Here is a 15725-nt window from a genome sequence, read left to right on the forward strand (position 1 = left end):
ATGTGGGTAGGCACAGTAGAAACAAACTAAAATAAAACAAACAAATAAAAAAGAAAAAAGAACTAAAAATGAAAAGGGGGGCCCGTCATGCTCTGAAATGATTGAACTTAATGTTCAGTCTGGCAGGCTGTAGCGTGCCTAATCGATAAATGATGTTCGCTAGAACACTGCAGCAATCCCAGGATAGAGATGTGAGCATGGGAGTGGGGGATGCGGGGTGGGGGGGGGGGTGGGGTGCGGGGTGTTGAAATGGCCAGCAACCGGAAGCTTGGGGTCATGCTTTCAGACTGAGCGGAGGTGTTCCGCAAAGTGGTCATCCAATCTGCGTTTGATCTCCCCAATGTAGAGGAGACCACATTGTGAGCAGCGAATGCAGTGTACTAAATTGAAAGAAGTACAAGTAAATCGCTGCTTCACTTGAAAGGAGTGTTTGGGGCCTGGGATAGTGAGGAGAGAGGAGGTAAATGGGTAGGTATTACACCTGTTGGCCAGGGGCTGAAAGAAATACAGAATCAGTTACAAACTGCTGGGATTGTTTGACCTGTAGTAACCTGGAGCTCGGACACTGGCCTGTGCTGGTAAAAACCGTTTTGAACTAATTACTTTATGAGACAAGACAAAGGATCGATCACAGGAAAACAGCCTTATTTGGACACGGTGTGATACTGGGGTCTTTGAGCCTGGGCCAATTAGGAGAAGATGTGAACGAGGTGAGCAGGCTTAAAGCAACTGGAAAGACACAGCTCAGATTTGCAGAGAATAAGAAGAGAGCTTTTTGGGCATAGAGCCAGCGAAGACTCCGGAGACCAACCATCGTGGAAGTGGAAGACCTTGCGTGAGCAACGCGGCGACGACGTAGAAGAGAGAGAGAGAACGGAACGCCTGGCCAGCGCTAACTCTCCCTTTTTCGGGTATTATCCTTAGTTTTCTGTGACTCAGTCAGGAAAAGGTCAGAGGAACCTAGTGGGTGTGCTTATGAATTCTAGCTAGTTTTGTTATTAACTGTATAACTCAGTTGGAGTTGCATGCTTTTGTCTAACTAAGTGTATAAGCCTTATTCTTAAATTGTACAACAACGTGAATAAAGTAAATTGATAGTTAAAGAAAGGACTGAGTTTCCTCCTCTTTGTACTAAGCCATTAACTGTAGCTGTGGATTAAGCTGGAGGGTGGCTCTCCTGTAACCTGATATCCCAAACACCCAGCCTGAGCCTGAATTAAGAGGGCCTGGTCCCATGTGATGGCCAGGATCAAGTGGGTACAGGGAATAAAGGGGACAAGGGGGAGTTGACTCCGCGCCACGGTTTACACACCTTCTGCGATTGCAGGGGAATATGCCGTAGGAAGGGGACAAGGTGGTGGGGGTAATGGAGGAGTGGACCAGGGTGTTGCGGAGGGAATGATCCCTTTGGAATGCTGACAGGGGAAGGGAGGGGAAGCAGTGTTTGGGCGTGGCATCACACTGGATGTGGCAGAAATGGCGGAGGATTATCCTTTGGATGTGGAGGCTGGTGGGGTGGAAAGTGAGGACAAGGGGAACCCTGTCGTGGTTCTGGGAGGGAGGGGAAGGGGTGAGGGTAGAGGTGCGGGAAATGGGCCGGACACGGCTGAGGTCCCTGTCAACCACATTCAGTGCTGCATTCAGTACTAGGTGTCAGCCTCAATTCAGTTGGTAACTGTGCTGCCAGAGTCAGAAGGTATCAGAAGGGGTCAAATCCCACTCCAGAGACTTGAATCTAGGCTGACATATCAGTGCGGTACTAAGGAAGTACTGCACCGTCAGAAGTATTATCTTTCAGATGAGACATTAAATCAAGGCCTCATCTGCCCTCACAGGTGGATATTAAAGATCCCATGCCATGAATTCAAAGAAAAGGCAGCCAATATTTATTCTCTCAAGCAAATCACTAAAACAGATTATCTGGTCATTATCTCATTGCTGTTTGTGGGAGCTTGCTGTGCACAAATTAGCTGCAGAGTTTCTGACATTGCAAATGTGACTGCAGTTCAAAAGCTCGTCATTGGCTGTAAAGCATTTTGGAAAATCCTGAGGTTGTAAAAGGCACGATATAAATTCAGGTCCTTTCTTTCTGACAGACATTAAGGGGAATGTCAATATTGTCACTTAAACAGTTCAAATTTAAGTCGCTATAACCCAGATATATAGGTGCTGCTGTTGGAAGCTGGATAGCTGTGTTGCCACAAATAGTGAATTTTGAGTTAGAAGAAAAACCTGAAGGAACTGGGCAAGTGTTTTATAGGTTGTTGTATCAGATTTAAGCATTCCTAGCCTGCAGCTGAGGCCATAATTTAATTCTAGTCGTATAGCAAGCATTACTTCCTAAATATATCACATTCAAAACAAATTGTTAAATTTATTCTGACTATAATTAACTCTATATTGCTGAACTTATCCTGATTATAATATATTCTACTTTGCTCTAATCATTGTAATGCTATAAACATATCCTTTGACATTGCAACTACCAGAATACTCAAGGTTTTTTATGTTCAAAATAATAAAAGTAAATATATATATAAAATATAAAATAAAGTAACAAAAAGAAAAAGAAAACTTTTTACCTTCCATGCAAATAATTGAGCCATGGAACATTTCAGGCCATTTTTATGCATTGATTTTATGGTATTGCCTGCAACTGCTTTAAGAAATGCAGAATACATGTAACAATGTTTTTGGGGGAGAAAGCAGAGTTTTTTAAAAAAAACACCAATGTCCATTTGCTTGGCTCTCAAAGTTCCTGCCTTGATGGAACTTGCAAACTATTTGCAAGAATAGTTGAACTGAGGACCATAATGACCTGTTTAGCAACACATTTTAAGTCACTATTTTTGGGAGATCATCCTGTGCTGGCATACCATACATTGTGTAGGAAAATCCTCAAATACCATGTGAGCAGTTCATCACATTTAACATCAATTATGGACTGACACCCTGTCAGTCAAAGGATTTGTCACCGACAGGGAAAAGATGGTGTCAAAGGCTGAGTCATCAATATTTAATAAACCTCTCAACCTCACAATTTTCTTTGTACCAGATAGAAGATGAAGGGCAGATCTCTAAAGCTCTTGGCTAATACATTTTCTTCTTTGCAGACTAGCATTTGAAAGCTAGTAACTAATAAATGGTAACAGGTGACACCACATTTCCAGCTACAACTAAATGAGAAATCTCAAAATGCTGCTGCAATTGAAACTTGCCAGTAGTGTAGAATTATGTTATTTTACAATAGATATCACTTCCAACATAACTTTTTTCAGTTAATTTCTTCCAACAGCAGCAATTTGCATTTATATAGTGCCTTTAATGTAGTAAAATGTCCCAAGGCACCACAGCAGCGTTTTCAAAGATTTTGACCCCAGTCACATAGAACATTTACAACACAGAAGGAGGCTATATGGCCAATAAAGAGCTATTAGGGCAGATTTGGTCACAGAGGTCTTAAAAGAGGAGCGATCAAGATCTAGAGAGGGTTAGTGAGGGATTTCCAGAACCTAGGGCCCAGACAGCTGAAAGCACAGTCACCAATAGTGGAGTGATGGAAATTGGGGATGCACAAGAAGCCAGAATTGGAGTAGCACAGAGATATCATCTTCAGCCAGAAGTGCCAAGTGGAAGATCCATCTTGGCCTCCTTCTGTGGCCCTCACCATCATAGATGCCACTCTTCCGCCAATTTGATTAATTCCACGTGATATCAAGAATCGGCTGAGCGCACTGAATACGGCAAAGGTTGTGGGCCCTTACAACATCCCAGTTGTAGTGCTGAAGACCTGTGCTCCAGAAGAAGTCACGCCTCTGGCCAAACTGTTCCAGCACAGCTGCAACACTGACATCTATCCAACAAAATGGAAAATTGCCCAGATATGCCCTGTCCACAAACATCAGGACAAATTCAATCCAGCAAATTACCATCCCATCAGCCTACTCTCCATCGTTAGCAAAGCGATGGAAAGAGCCATTGATGGTGCTATCAAGCAGCATTCACTCACCTATAACCTGCTCACTGATGCTCAGTTTAGGTACCACCAGGACCACTCACCTCCAGATTTCATTACAGCCTTGGTCCAAACATGTATGAAAGAGCTGAATTCAAGAGGTGAGGTGAATTCAAGGCAGCATTTGACTGAGTATGGCATCAATGAGCCCTAGCTAAACTGGAGTCAATGGGAATCAGGAGGATAATCTCCAGTGGTTGGCGTCATAACTAGCGCAAAGGCAGTTGTTGGACGCCAATATTCTCAGCCCCAGGACATCTCTCCAGGGGTTCTTTAGAACAGTGCCCTAGGCCAAACCATCTTCAGCCGTTCAATTTCCTTCCCTCTATCATAAGGTCAGAAGTGGGGATGTTCACTGATGATTGCGCCATGTTCAGTTCCATTTGCAACCAATTTGATTAATTCCACGTGATATCAAGAATCGGCTGAGCGCACTGAATACGGCAAAGGTTGTGGGCCCTTACAACATCCCAGTTGTAGTGCTGAAGACCTGTGCTCCAGAAGAAGTCACGCCTCTGGCCAAACTGTTCCAGCACAGCTGCAACACTGACATCTATCCAACAAAATGGAAAATTGCCCAGATATGCCCTGTCCACAAACATCAGGACAAATTCAATCCAGCAAATTACCATCCCATCAGCCTACTCTCCATCGTTAGCAAAGCGATGGAAAGAGCCATTGATGGTGCTATCAAGCAGCATTCACTCACCTATAACCTGCTCACTGATGCTCAGTTTAGGTACCACCAGGACCACTCACCTCCAGATTTCATTACAGCCTTGGTCCAAACATGTATGAAAGAGCTGAATTCAAGAGGTGAGGTGAATTCAAGGCAGCATTTGACTGAGTATGGCATCAATGAGCCCTAGCTAAACTGGAGTCAATGGGAATCAGGAGGATAATCTCCAGTGGTTGGCGTCATAACTAGCGCAAAGGCAGTTGTTGGACGCCAATATTCTCAGCCCCAGGACATCTCTCCAGGGGTTCTTTAGAACAGTGCCCTAGGCCAAACCATCTTCAGCCGTTCAATTTCCTTCCCTCTATCATAAGGTCAGAAGTGGGGATGTTCACTGATGATTGCGCCATGTTCAGTTCCATTTGCAACCCCTCAGCTAATGATGCAGCAAGATCTGGACAACACCCAGACTTGGGCTGATAAGTTGCAGGTAACATTCGGGCCACACAATTGCCAGGCAATGACCATCTCCAACGAGAGGGAGTTTGACCACCTCCCCATGACATTCAACAGTATTACTATCATCAAATCCCACATTTCAACATCCTGAGAATTCACCACTAACCAGAAACTTAACTGGACGAGCCATATAAATATTGTGGCTACAAAGGCAGGTCAGAGCTTGGGTATCTGGCGGCAAGTGACTCACCTCTTGACTCCCCAAAGCCTTCCCATTATCTATAAAACGTAAGTCAGGAGTGTGATGGAATACTCTCCACTTGCCTGGATGGGCGCAGCTCTGACAACACTCAAGAAGCTCGGCACCATCCAGGACAAAACAGCCTGCTTGATTGGCACCCCATCCACCAACTTAAACACTTACTCTCTTCACTACTGGTGCACAGTGGCAGCAATGTCTACTATCTACAAGATGCACTGCAGCAATTCACCAAGAATCCTTCGACAGCACCTCCCGAATCTGTGGCCTCTACAACCTAAAAGCACAAGGGCAGCAGGTGCAAGGGAACACCACCACCTGCATGTTTCCCTCCAAGTCACACTCCACCCTCCCCTGGAAATATATCGGCATTCCTTCATCATCTGTGGGTCAAAATCCTAGAACTCCCTCTCAAACAGCACTGTGGGTGTACCTACACCATACAGACTGCAGCAGTTCAAGAAGGTGGCTCACCACCCCCTTAACAAAGGCAATTTAAGGATGAGGAATAAATGCTGTCCTTGCCAACAATGTCAACACCCCATGAATGAATAACAAAAAATTGGAGGGTTGTAGGGCTAGAGAAGCTCACAGAGATAAAGAGGGGCGAGGCCATGAGTGATTTGAACACAAGGATGGCCAAGCAGCCTGCATCAAGGCCTCTTGAGTCAGACTGTAGGAGATGCATGGGACAGGTATGGGTTGATTCATACTGAAATCAGGAGGGAGAATGGTAGCATAATGATAATGTTACTGGCCTAGTAATCCAGAGACCTGGACTAATGAACCGGAGATATGAGTTCAAATGACAGCTGGTGGAATTTAAATTTAATAAATCTGGAGTTTTAAAAAACACTAGGCTCAGTAATGGTGATCCCTGGCCCCGGCCATGGGTCGTTGGATGGGATGGTCTTATCCTGGGGGGTCCAAGACTGTGATGGGTGGGGTTTAGATCGTTAGCCGCAAGATGGTGGGGGCCTTTGAATGGGACGCCTATGGAGATGGTGACATGGTTCAATGCCAAGGAAGAAGGTAAGCTTGGTAGGCTTGCTGCTCCCACTTAAATTCTCCCCGAAGCTGTCCTCATCTGCCTTGAGCTGGTGGGTTTCCTGAGACCTGGGAGACCCGGCCAGCCAGCTTTTAACCTGCTCCCAGCCTCATTATGATATTTAAATGGCTAACCCGCCTTCTATCTTGGGTCTGTTAAACTCAGAAGTGGGCGTATTGGAGGTGGGTTGGGGTCGGGCTTGAGATTTTAAAACTTTTTGCATCGATCTACAGGTGAGGTGTCCGAACTTCTGAGATTTGTGGTAGGATGTCACTCCAAATTATGTGCTGTCAACATCTTTTGTTACAGCTAGACTTGTTCATTCAGTAAAATAGAAGTTCACTCATACTGGCTTCACCAACATTTGGGTCTAGATTTTTGGGAAACAATAAAGAGAATTCAATGAAAACAGCTCATGAACACACATTCATTCACTTACACGCCCATGTAGTGGCGCACACATTCACTCACATACACTCGCACACAGGTGGAGATGCACACATTCACTCATGTGCACTCGCACACCCACATGGAGTCACACACGCTCACTCACATGCAGCCACGTCCACGTGGTGATGCACACATTTATTCACATGCACATATATACATGTGCACATTTACTCACATGCACTCACACACAGAGACGCACACATTCACTTACATACATGCATACTAACAGGCGCACACATTACTTACATACTCACACACACATGTAGAGACATACACATTCACTTACATACACAAAGTAAAGGGTAAGGAGGGGGAGGAATTACTAAAATGTGTTCAAGAGAACTTCCTTGATCAGTATGTGCTCAGCCCATAAGAAAAGAGGCATTGCTGGATCTGGTGCTGAGAAATGAGGTGGCCCAAGCAGACCAAGTGTCCGTGGGGGAGCACTTGAGTAAGAGTGATCATCGTATTATAAGGTTTAGACTAGTAATGCAGAAAAAACTAGGAACAAAATAAGGTAGAATGTCTAGATTTGAAGAGGGCTAATTTCAATGCAATGAGAAGGCATCTAGCCAAGGTAGAATGGAACCAAAGACTGGCAGGAAGAGATGTGTCAGAATATTGTGTTATCTTTAAGGAAGAGATGCTTCAGGTACAGGCTAGGAACATTCTAACAAGGATGAAAGGTAGGGGAACCAAGACCAGGGCTCCTTGGATGACGAGGGAGATAGACATGATGATGAAACAAAACAAAAGAGGGTGTCAGATGCATGTCAGGTGAACTCATCAGGTAAGAACCAGGCCTTGAAAGAGGAGATGAAGAGGAAAATAAGAATGGCAAAGAGAGAGAATTTGAAAATAGAATGGCAGTCAACATAAAAAGATCTTCTATCGGCATGTAAATAGTAAGCGAGTAGGAAGAGCAGGAGTGGGGCCTAGTAGGGACAGAGAGGGTAGTATTTGCTTAGAGGCGCAGGGCAAGGTTAATATACTTAATGAGTACTTTGTATCAGTGTTCACTAAGGAAACGGAGGCTGACAAAATATCAGTAGAAGCAGAGAGAGTAGAGACAATGGATAGGGTAAAATTGAGAGGGGGGAGGTACTAAAAAGGTTGGCTATGCTTAGGGTAGATAAGTCACCTGGACCAGATGGTTTGCATCCCAGGTTGCTAAAGGAAGTGGGGATGGAGATAGCAGAAGGGCTTTCCATAATCATCCAATCATCCCTGGGTGCAGGGGAAGTGTCAGAGGATTGGAGAGTGGCAAATGTGACACCTTATTCAAGAAAGAGAGTAAGGACAGTCCTAGTGACTACAGGCCAGTTAGTTTAACATCAGTAGTGGGTAAGGTTTTAGAAACAATAATCAGGGAAAATATCAACGGACACTTAGAGAGGTTCATGTTAATTAAGGATAGCCAACATGGATTTGTAAAAGGCAGATCATGCTTGACTAATCTAATTGAATTTTTTGATGAAGTAACAAAGAAGGTGAATGCAGTGATGTTGCTTAGACAGATTTTAAGAAAGCATTTGAAATAGTACCAGATAAAAGGCTGGATAACAAAATTGAAGCTCATGGAATAGGAGGGTCAATGTCCAATTGGATAAGAAATTGGCTTATGGACAGAAAGCAGCAAGTCATAGTAAATGGTTGCTTTTCAGACCGGAGGATGGTAGACAGTGGTGTTCCCCAAGGGTCAGTGCTAGGACCACTGCTTTTTTTGATATATATAAATGACTTGGATCTTGGAATACAGAGTAGAATCACAAAATTTGCCGATGACACCAAATCTGGAGGTGCGCCAAACAGTGACGATGATATGAACCCCATGCAACAGGACATAGATAGGCTAGCAGAATGGGCAGAGAGGTGGCAGATGGAATTTAATACTGACAAATGTGAGGTGATGCATTTTGGCAGAAGGAATAGGATGAGGCAATATATACTGAATAGCACAGTTCTAAAGAGTGTGCAGGAACAGAGGACCTGGTGGTGGATGTGCATAGATCTTTGAAGGTGGCAGGAAATATTGAGAGAGTGGTTAGTAAAGCATATGGGATCTTGGGATTCATAAATAGAGGCATTGAGTACAAAAGCAGGGAAGTTATGCTGAATTTTATAAAGCTCTGGTTAGGCCCCAACTGGAGTACTGGGCACCACATGTCAGGAAGGATGTGAGGGCCCTTGAGAGGGTGCAGAGGAGATTTACCAGAATGGTTCCAGGGATGGGGGATTTTAGTCACAAGATTAGGTTGGAAAAGTTAGGGTGTTCTCCTTAGAACAAAGGAGATTGAGGGAAGATTTAATAGAGGTGTACAAGATTATGGCAGAAAGATGTTATATAAGGAAAAGCTGTTCCCATTAACAAATGGTACAAGGACTAGGGGACACAGATTGAAAGTTTTGGGCAAAAGATGCAGGGGGAATATGAGGAAGCACTTTTTTTTAATGCAGTGGGTGTTAATGACCTGGAACCCGCTGTCCACAAGGGTGGTGGAAGCGGAGACAATCAATGACTTGAAGAGGAAGTTGGAGACGGCCACCTGAGAGAAAAAGACTTGCAGGGCTGGGGGATCGAACCAGGCAGTGGGACTGACTGCATAGCTCCATGGAGAGCTGGCTTGGACTCAATGGGTTGAATGGCCTCCTTCTGTGCCATAAATGACTCTATGACTTATATGCACTCACACACACACGCATGTATAGACGCACACATTCACTTATATACACTGGCACGCACATGCATAGATGCACACACTTACATGCACTCACGTGCACATTTAACGACATACATTCACTTACATGCACACACATGTAGAGACTTACACATTCACTTACATACACTCACACATATGTATGGACATATACATTCACTTACATACATGCACACACACACATAGACACACATTCACACATGTGCACATATGCAGACACACAGATACATGTACAAATACTCACATACGTACATGCACATACACACACTGTGCTGATAAGTGGCAAGTAACCTTTGTTCCACACATGTATCATGCATCGGCCATCTCCAACAAAAGAAAGTCTAACTATCTTCCCTGGACATTCAGTGGCATTACCATCATCAAATCTTCCACCACCAACATCGTGGCATCACCGTTGACCTGAAATTCACTGGACCAGACATAAATGCAATGGCTACTAGAGCAGGTCGGAGGCTGGGTATTCTAAGGTAAGTGGATCACCTCCTGATTTTCCTTTCCACCATCTACAAGACTCAAGTTAGGAGTGTGATGGAATAATCTCCACTTGCACAACACTCAAGCAGCTCAACACCATCCAGGACAAGCCAAGCTGCTCGATTGGCACCCCATCTTAAACATTCACTCCCTCCATTGCCAGCACCCTGTGGCTGCAGTGCATACAATCTATAGCATACACTTCAGAAACTCATCAAGGAATCTTCGACAGCACCTTCCAAACTGTGACCTCTACTGTCTAGAAGGACAAGGGCTGCAGGTGCATGTGAACACCATCAACTCCAAGTTCCCCTCCAAGCCACACACCATCTTGCTTTCATTCATAGTTGCTGGGTCATAATCCTGGATCTACCTACATAAAAGTACCTTCACAACACAAACTGAAGTGGTTCAAGAAGGCAGCTCATCACCACCTTCTCAAGGGCAATTAGGGATGGGCAATAAATGCTGGCCTAGCCAGCAATGCCCACATCCCAAGAATAATTTTTTTTTAAAACACACATACATACAAAACAATAATAACAACTTGCATTTATAGAGAGCCTTTAATATAGGAACATTATCAAACAAAATTTGGCATTAAGTCACAGAGGGAGATGTTGCAACAGGTGACCAAAAGCTTTGTCAAACAGATAAGTTTTAAGGGCTGTCCTAAAGAAGGAGAGAGAAAGGCAGAGAACTCCAGAGAGGGAATACCCGAGCTTAGGGCCTTGGCAGCTGAAGGCACAGCCACCAATGTGGAGCAAAGAAAATCAGAGATGTGCAAGTGGCCAGAATTGGAGAAATGCAGAGATTTTGGAGGATTGTAGGGCTGGAGGAGGGTGCAAGGATATGGAGGACCAAGGCCATGGAAGGATTTGAAAACAAGGCTGAAAATTTTAATATCATGGCATTGCCATACTGGGAAGCCACTCTAGACCAGCAATCACAGAGATGATGAGTGAGAGTTAGGATACAGGCCAGGATGAGCTCAAATTTATGGAGGATGCAAGGTGGCAGGCCAGCCAGGAAAGCATTGGAATAATCATCATACATACACACACACACACAAAGCAGCTCTTACAACTTCTGTTCTAATGCTGAAAATAATTTTCCAGTAATGTTTGTAGATTAGTCCAGTTACCTTGGGAGTGACATAAAAGTGGTTCTGTTATTTCTCAGTACAATGTTTTGTCACACTCAGAAAGAGCTGTGATGAAATAAACAATGGAGAAGTTATGAAATGAAAAAGTAAAAAAAAAAACCATGGCCAACAAAATGGAAGAAGAGGTCAGGTGATACATTCCCCACTCCCCTCCTGCACTGGAAATATACATGTTTGTCTGCTGAAGATGAAACTTGTTAACCTTGTCTGAATTAGCTTTGGAGACAACCCATTGAAATTGAGAGAAGTCCATTATGTATTGGTGACTCTTATCTACAGGATAACTTATCCTGTAATTGATGACTCTTATCCACCGGCCGTCCATGTTTCCGCTTTGAAGACGTCTGCAAACGTGACATGAAGTCCTGTGACATTGATCACAAGTCGTGGGAGTCAGTTGCCAGCGTTCGCCAGAGCTGGCGGGCAGCCATAAAGGCGGGGCTAAAGTGTGGCGAGTCGAAGAGACTTAGCAGTTGGCAGGAAAAAAGACAAAAGCGCAAGGGGAGAGCCAACTGTGTAACAGCCCCGACAAACAATTTTTTCTGCAGCACCTGTGGAAGAGCCTATCACTCTAGAATTGGCCTTTATAGCCACTCCAGGCACTGCTCAACACACCACTGACCACCTCCAGGCGCTTACCCATTGTCTCTCGAGATAAGGAGGCCAAAGAAGAAGATATCTACAGGAACAAACTAGCAAAGATATTTTGTAGAAAGCCTGTCTCCATGGCCAAGGTCACAACAATGGGTGTGAAGAGCACCCATTCATCAGAATGGACCACATTCAGACGCCATCATGAAACAATGGTTCCCATATCCTGAAACATTGTATGAATCACCCCAGGGGAGACAGCCTTTCGTCATCTGACTGACACCCCAAACTGACAAGTTTCTACCTTAAAAGGTCTCCCTCTGGACAGATAGGGGTAGAACAGCAGAACAGCCAGAGAAGGTCTTTTCCAGCCAGAACAGCTGTGAGGCAGTTTCAGCTAAGCAAGAGACATGCTGACAACATATTTTTGCTACTGCAGCAGATAAATTGCAAGGTGACTTTGCAACTCCCCACCTGCGAAAGTGAACCAGAAGTTTCCTCCATCAACTTCGGATGAAGGCTTAAAACACAAGAAGTCTGCAACACTTCATCCTTTACAAAACAAAGAGGTTTCAGGCCTGCAGCATTGAAAGATTTCCTCCCAAAAAGCTGCTAAAGATTTTCTTAAGACAATGAACTATTTTACCATAATTGAACTTTAACTGAATGCTTTCACTATCTGTTCACGTGTGTAGTGTGTGTGTGTTTGTGTGAATGCATGAGTGAGGTTGTGAACATTTTCAGTTGTTGTGTAAAACTAAATATTTATCATTCTTTTTTAACCTACCAGCAAACCTATTTATTTGACCCTTAAAACAGTCAAGGACTAAAACATTATTTTTAAAACACTATCTGCAGTTGAGAGGTGAAAAGTGGAAGTCACCCACACCACCTCCCACTTGTCTAACAGCTTAAACCATTAATTCTTACAAAATAACTTTAAAAATTCTGAAGGGTCAGGATTTTATTTTATTAATTGTGAAAGTAACAAATATAGGTTTATACTTCTTGCCACTTTTGAAAAAAATGATGTTTAAATAAAAGGAGATATTTACTGGTTTTGTGTTCTCTGAGTAACCTGAAGAATGGTGGCTGGTCTCAGGGTGGTAAAGGCAGAAACTCTATTTAAAAATACTTGAAATGCTGTAACCTACAAGACTACGGACCAAGAACTGGAAAGTAAGATTAGGCTAGGTTGTTCTTTATCAGCTAGCACAGACACGATGGGCTGAATGGCCTCCTTCTGTGCCGTATATTTCCACATTAAAACTATTACCCAGTACCACACGCTACAGTGGCTGCAGTAACTGCTCTGCAACAAAATAAGACGATGGGTCAAACAGTAACCGGATGCTTTTCAGGAACAAGTTTCAGGGCAATCGAACAACCACTGAGTGACTATCCATTAAGGGGAAATTAAAACAGAAAATGCTGGAAACGCTCAGCAGTTCTGGCAGCATCTGTGGAGAGTGAAACAGAAAGGTCACCACCACCCCACCCCCGAAACGTTAACTCTGCTTCTCCCCGTACAGGTGCTGCCAGACCTGCTGAGTATTTCCAGCACTTTATTTTAATTTCAGATTTCTAGCATCCGCAGTCTTGTGCTTTTGTGTGTCCATTAAACGGAAACTTGCTGGGCAAAATTGGCTACACATTATGATAAATGAAAAGGTTACCTGGAGCTCCTACTTAATTATTATCCTGCAGTTTCTGGGCTAATGTACTTGCAGATGGACATTTTTAAATAGCGTTTCTTTTTGTTGAATTGTACAAGTGTTTTCCTGTTGGGGTTGTTCCAATTAGGCACAATAGGGGTGAATGTTATGGGGATGGGTCTATCTGCCCAGACAGGCGAAGTGAGGTTTGAAATGTTTATTGTCAATTCCCATTTACCTTTAACCTGAGATTGCTCGCCATGGTTACTAGATGGGTAACCATGACGATCCAAATAGACGAATGAAAGCTAGAATTTCCAGACTGGTCTACACTTTGAATGTAACAAAAAAAAAGCGACGTGCAGTGACCTTGCTTTATTATCACACTGAATGAATCTCAGGACAAGAAGGGATGTGAAAGATTGACCCCAGAGCAACATCTCTCGGGATTTAAGGAGCTGGAGGTCTGGAACTTCTCACAGCCAACTTGCTCACAGTACCAGCTTAATAAAAAACGATAATACACACTAAACTGTCCCGCTTTAACCACAACCCGCTTAGGGAACGGCGGGCAACATCTCCCTGGATTAAGGATGTGCACATACACGTGGATTTAAGATTAGTACAAAGCCCTCTTTTGTCTGAAACTCGCCCTAAATCCGCTGCTATCCGGTTACACAGGATAAGAACGGCGGATTGACGAATGCATTTCTGAAGCTTGACGAAAAGTGGAGTTTTCTCCCAGCATCAGTCAGCAGCATCTTGGGGAGACAGTGGGAGGAAAGGGAAGAGAGGAGGAAATAGCATTGATCAAACTTTACTTTTCATCCTTGGTTTGCTCCCCTGATTTTCCTTTTCTAATCCTCTTTGTCTATTTTCTGTGGGTCTCTCTTCCCTAACAGACTGGGGCAGTACCAGCTCCTGTAAATTAAACAGCCCAAACACATTCTGGTTAGGACTAATGAGGTGCTCATGCAGGTCTGGAAACTTTTTCATGCTGTCAAACTGAGAGGCTTTTCCAGACTCCTGTCTCACTTGTTCAGTTCCACGCACTCCCCTTACCTCGGCGACCGAATCTCGTGTTGTTGAACCTTTGATGTGATACTGAGTTTAACTTGTACTCGGGTCTCTCTTTATCCTCAGCCTGACTTGCTGATGCCGAATGCTCCGTTTCGGTCGCGTTTTAATTCCTGACCAACTTGAGGAATCCTTTCTCTGATTGACCGCTTTCTGTTAGCATTCAAAGCTATGCTTCCAGTTTCCAGCAAAGGGCACATCCTCCATTCAGCACTGAATTGAACACCAACATGAGAGAAAATCCCCAACGGGTTGAGACTTTTGCTAGTTTTTTTCTTTGGGGGGGGGGGGGGGGTGGGGGAGGTAGAATGATTCAGAGATCGGGAGGGAGAGAATGAATCTGCCTCCCATCTGTAACCCGTCACACTCTGAATGATCATTATCTCTCTAACTCTTGAACGTCACATAGATCATCTGTTTAATATGCATTAGCTCCCGGACAGACTGGAATCAAAAGGTAGAGGGCACTGACAGCCCTGCTTTAGTCGGGGAGTGTGCCTTGATGTTTTTGCTGAACAGCACATTTTATTCCCCTTGAGCTATCTAATACCCTATCTCTCTCTCCTTTTTCTGACTCGGCTGTAAACTTGCTGCCACAAAGGAACCTTGTTACTATCTTATAAACATTAAACTGGGTAACGCGCCGATGCTCAGCCTCCCGAATTCACTCTGATTCTTTATTCATGATTAATTCACACATCGACTTTTCCACGCTTGTGTCCTACATTTCAGTCCCTTACCAATGCCTGGGTATATGGGAAAATAATGTTTAATTTGGTTTATTTATTGATTAAGACAGATCTTAAAGTGTCACTTTTCAAGAGAAATGGATTGATCGTATCACTGAAGTGACCACCTGTATTCTTGTGTGAACCATAAAAGATCCAAATGGGGGCGAAAATCATCCTTTTAAACTTGGGGGAGGGGGAAGCACAGGATGATTCTGCGTTAACCAGGTCCAGAACTTTACATTTTAAAGGTACTTTACACCTTAAAGGTACTTTACATTTTGCAAAATAGTTGGGAGGTGAGGGGAGAAAAATCATCTTCAATTGCACCCCGATTGGTGAAATCGTGATCATTAATTTAAATCTCTAATTTCAGTGGATGATGTCAAT

General features: G+C 43.8%; 1 protein-coding gene across 1 annotated transcript in view; it reads right to left on the minus strand.

Annotated features, from left to right (window-relative positions):
- The window catches only part of cnga3a (cyclic nucleotide gated channel subunit alpha 3a), a 54444-nt gene extending 39787 nt beyond the window's left edge, over positions 1–14657 (minus strand). The window contains exon 1 of the mRNA XM_068034401.1: positions 14593–14657. The gene's annotated coding sequence lies outside the window, so the exon portion shown is untranslated. The remainder of the gene's footprint in view (positions 1–14592) is intronic.
- Between the last annotated feature and the right edge of the window lie 1068 nt (positions 14658–15725).

The sequence above is a fragment of the Heterodontus francisci genome, chromosome 6, assembly GCF_036365525.1.
Source record: "Heterodontus francisci isolate sHetFra1 chromosome 6, sHetFra1.hap1, whole genome shotgun sequence".
Taxonomy (NCBI): Eukaryota; Metazoa; Chordata; class Chondrichthyes; order Heterodontiformes; family Heterodontidae; genus Heterodontus; species Heterodontus francisci.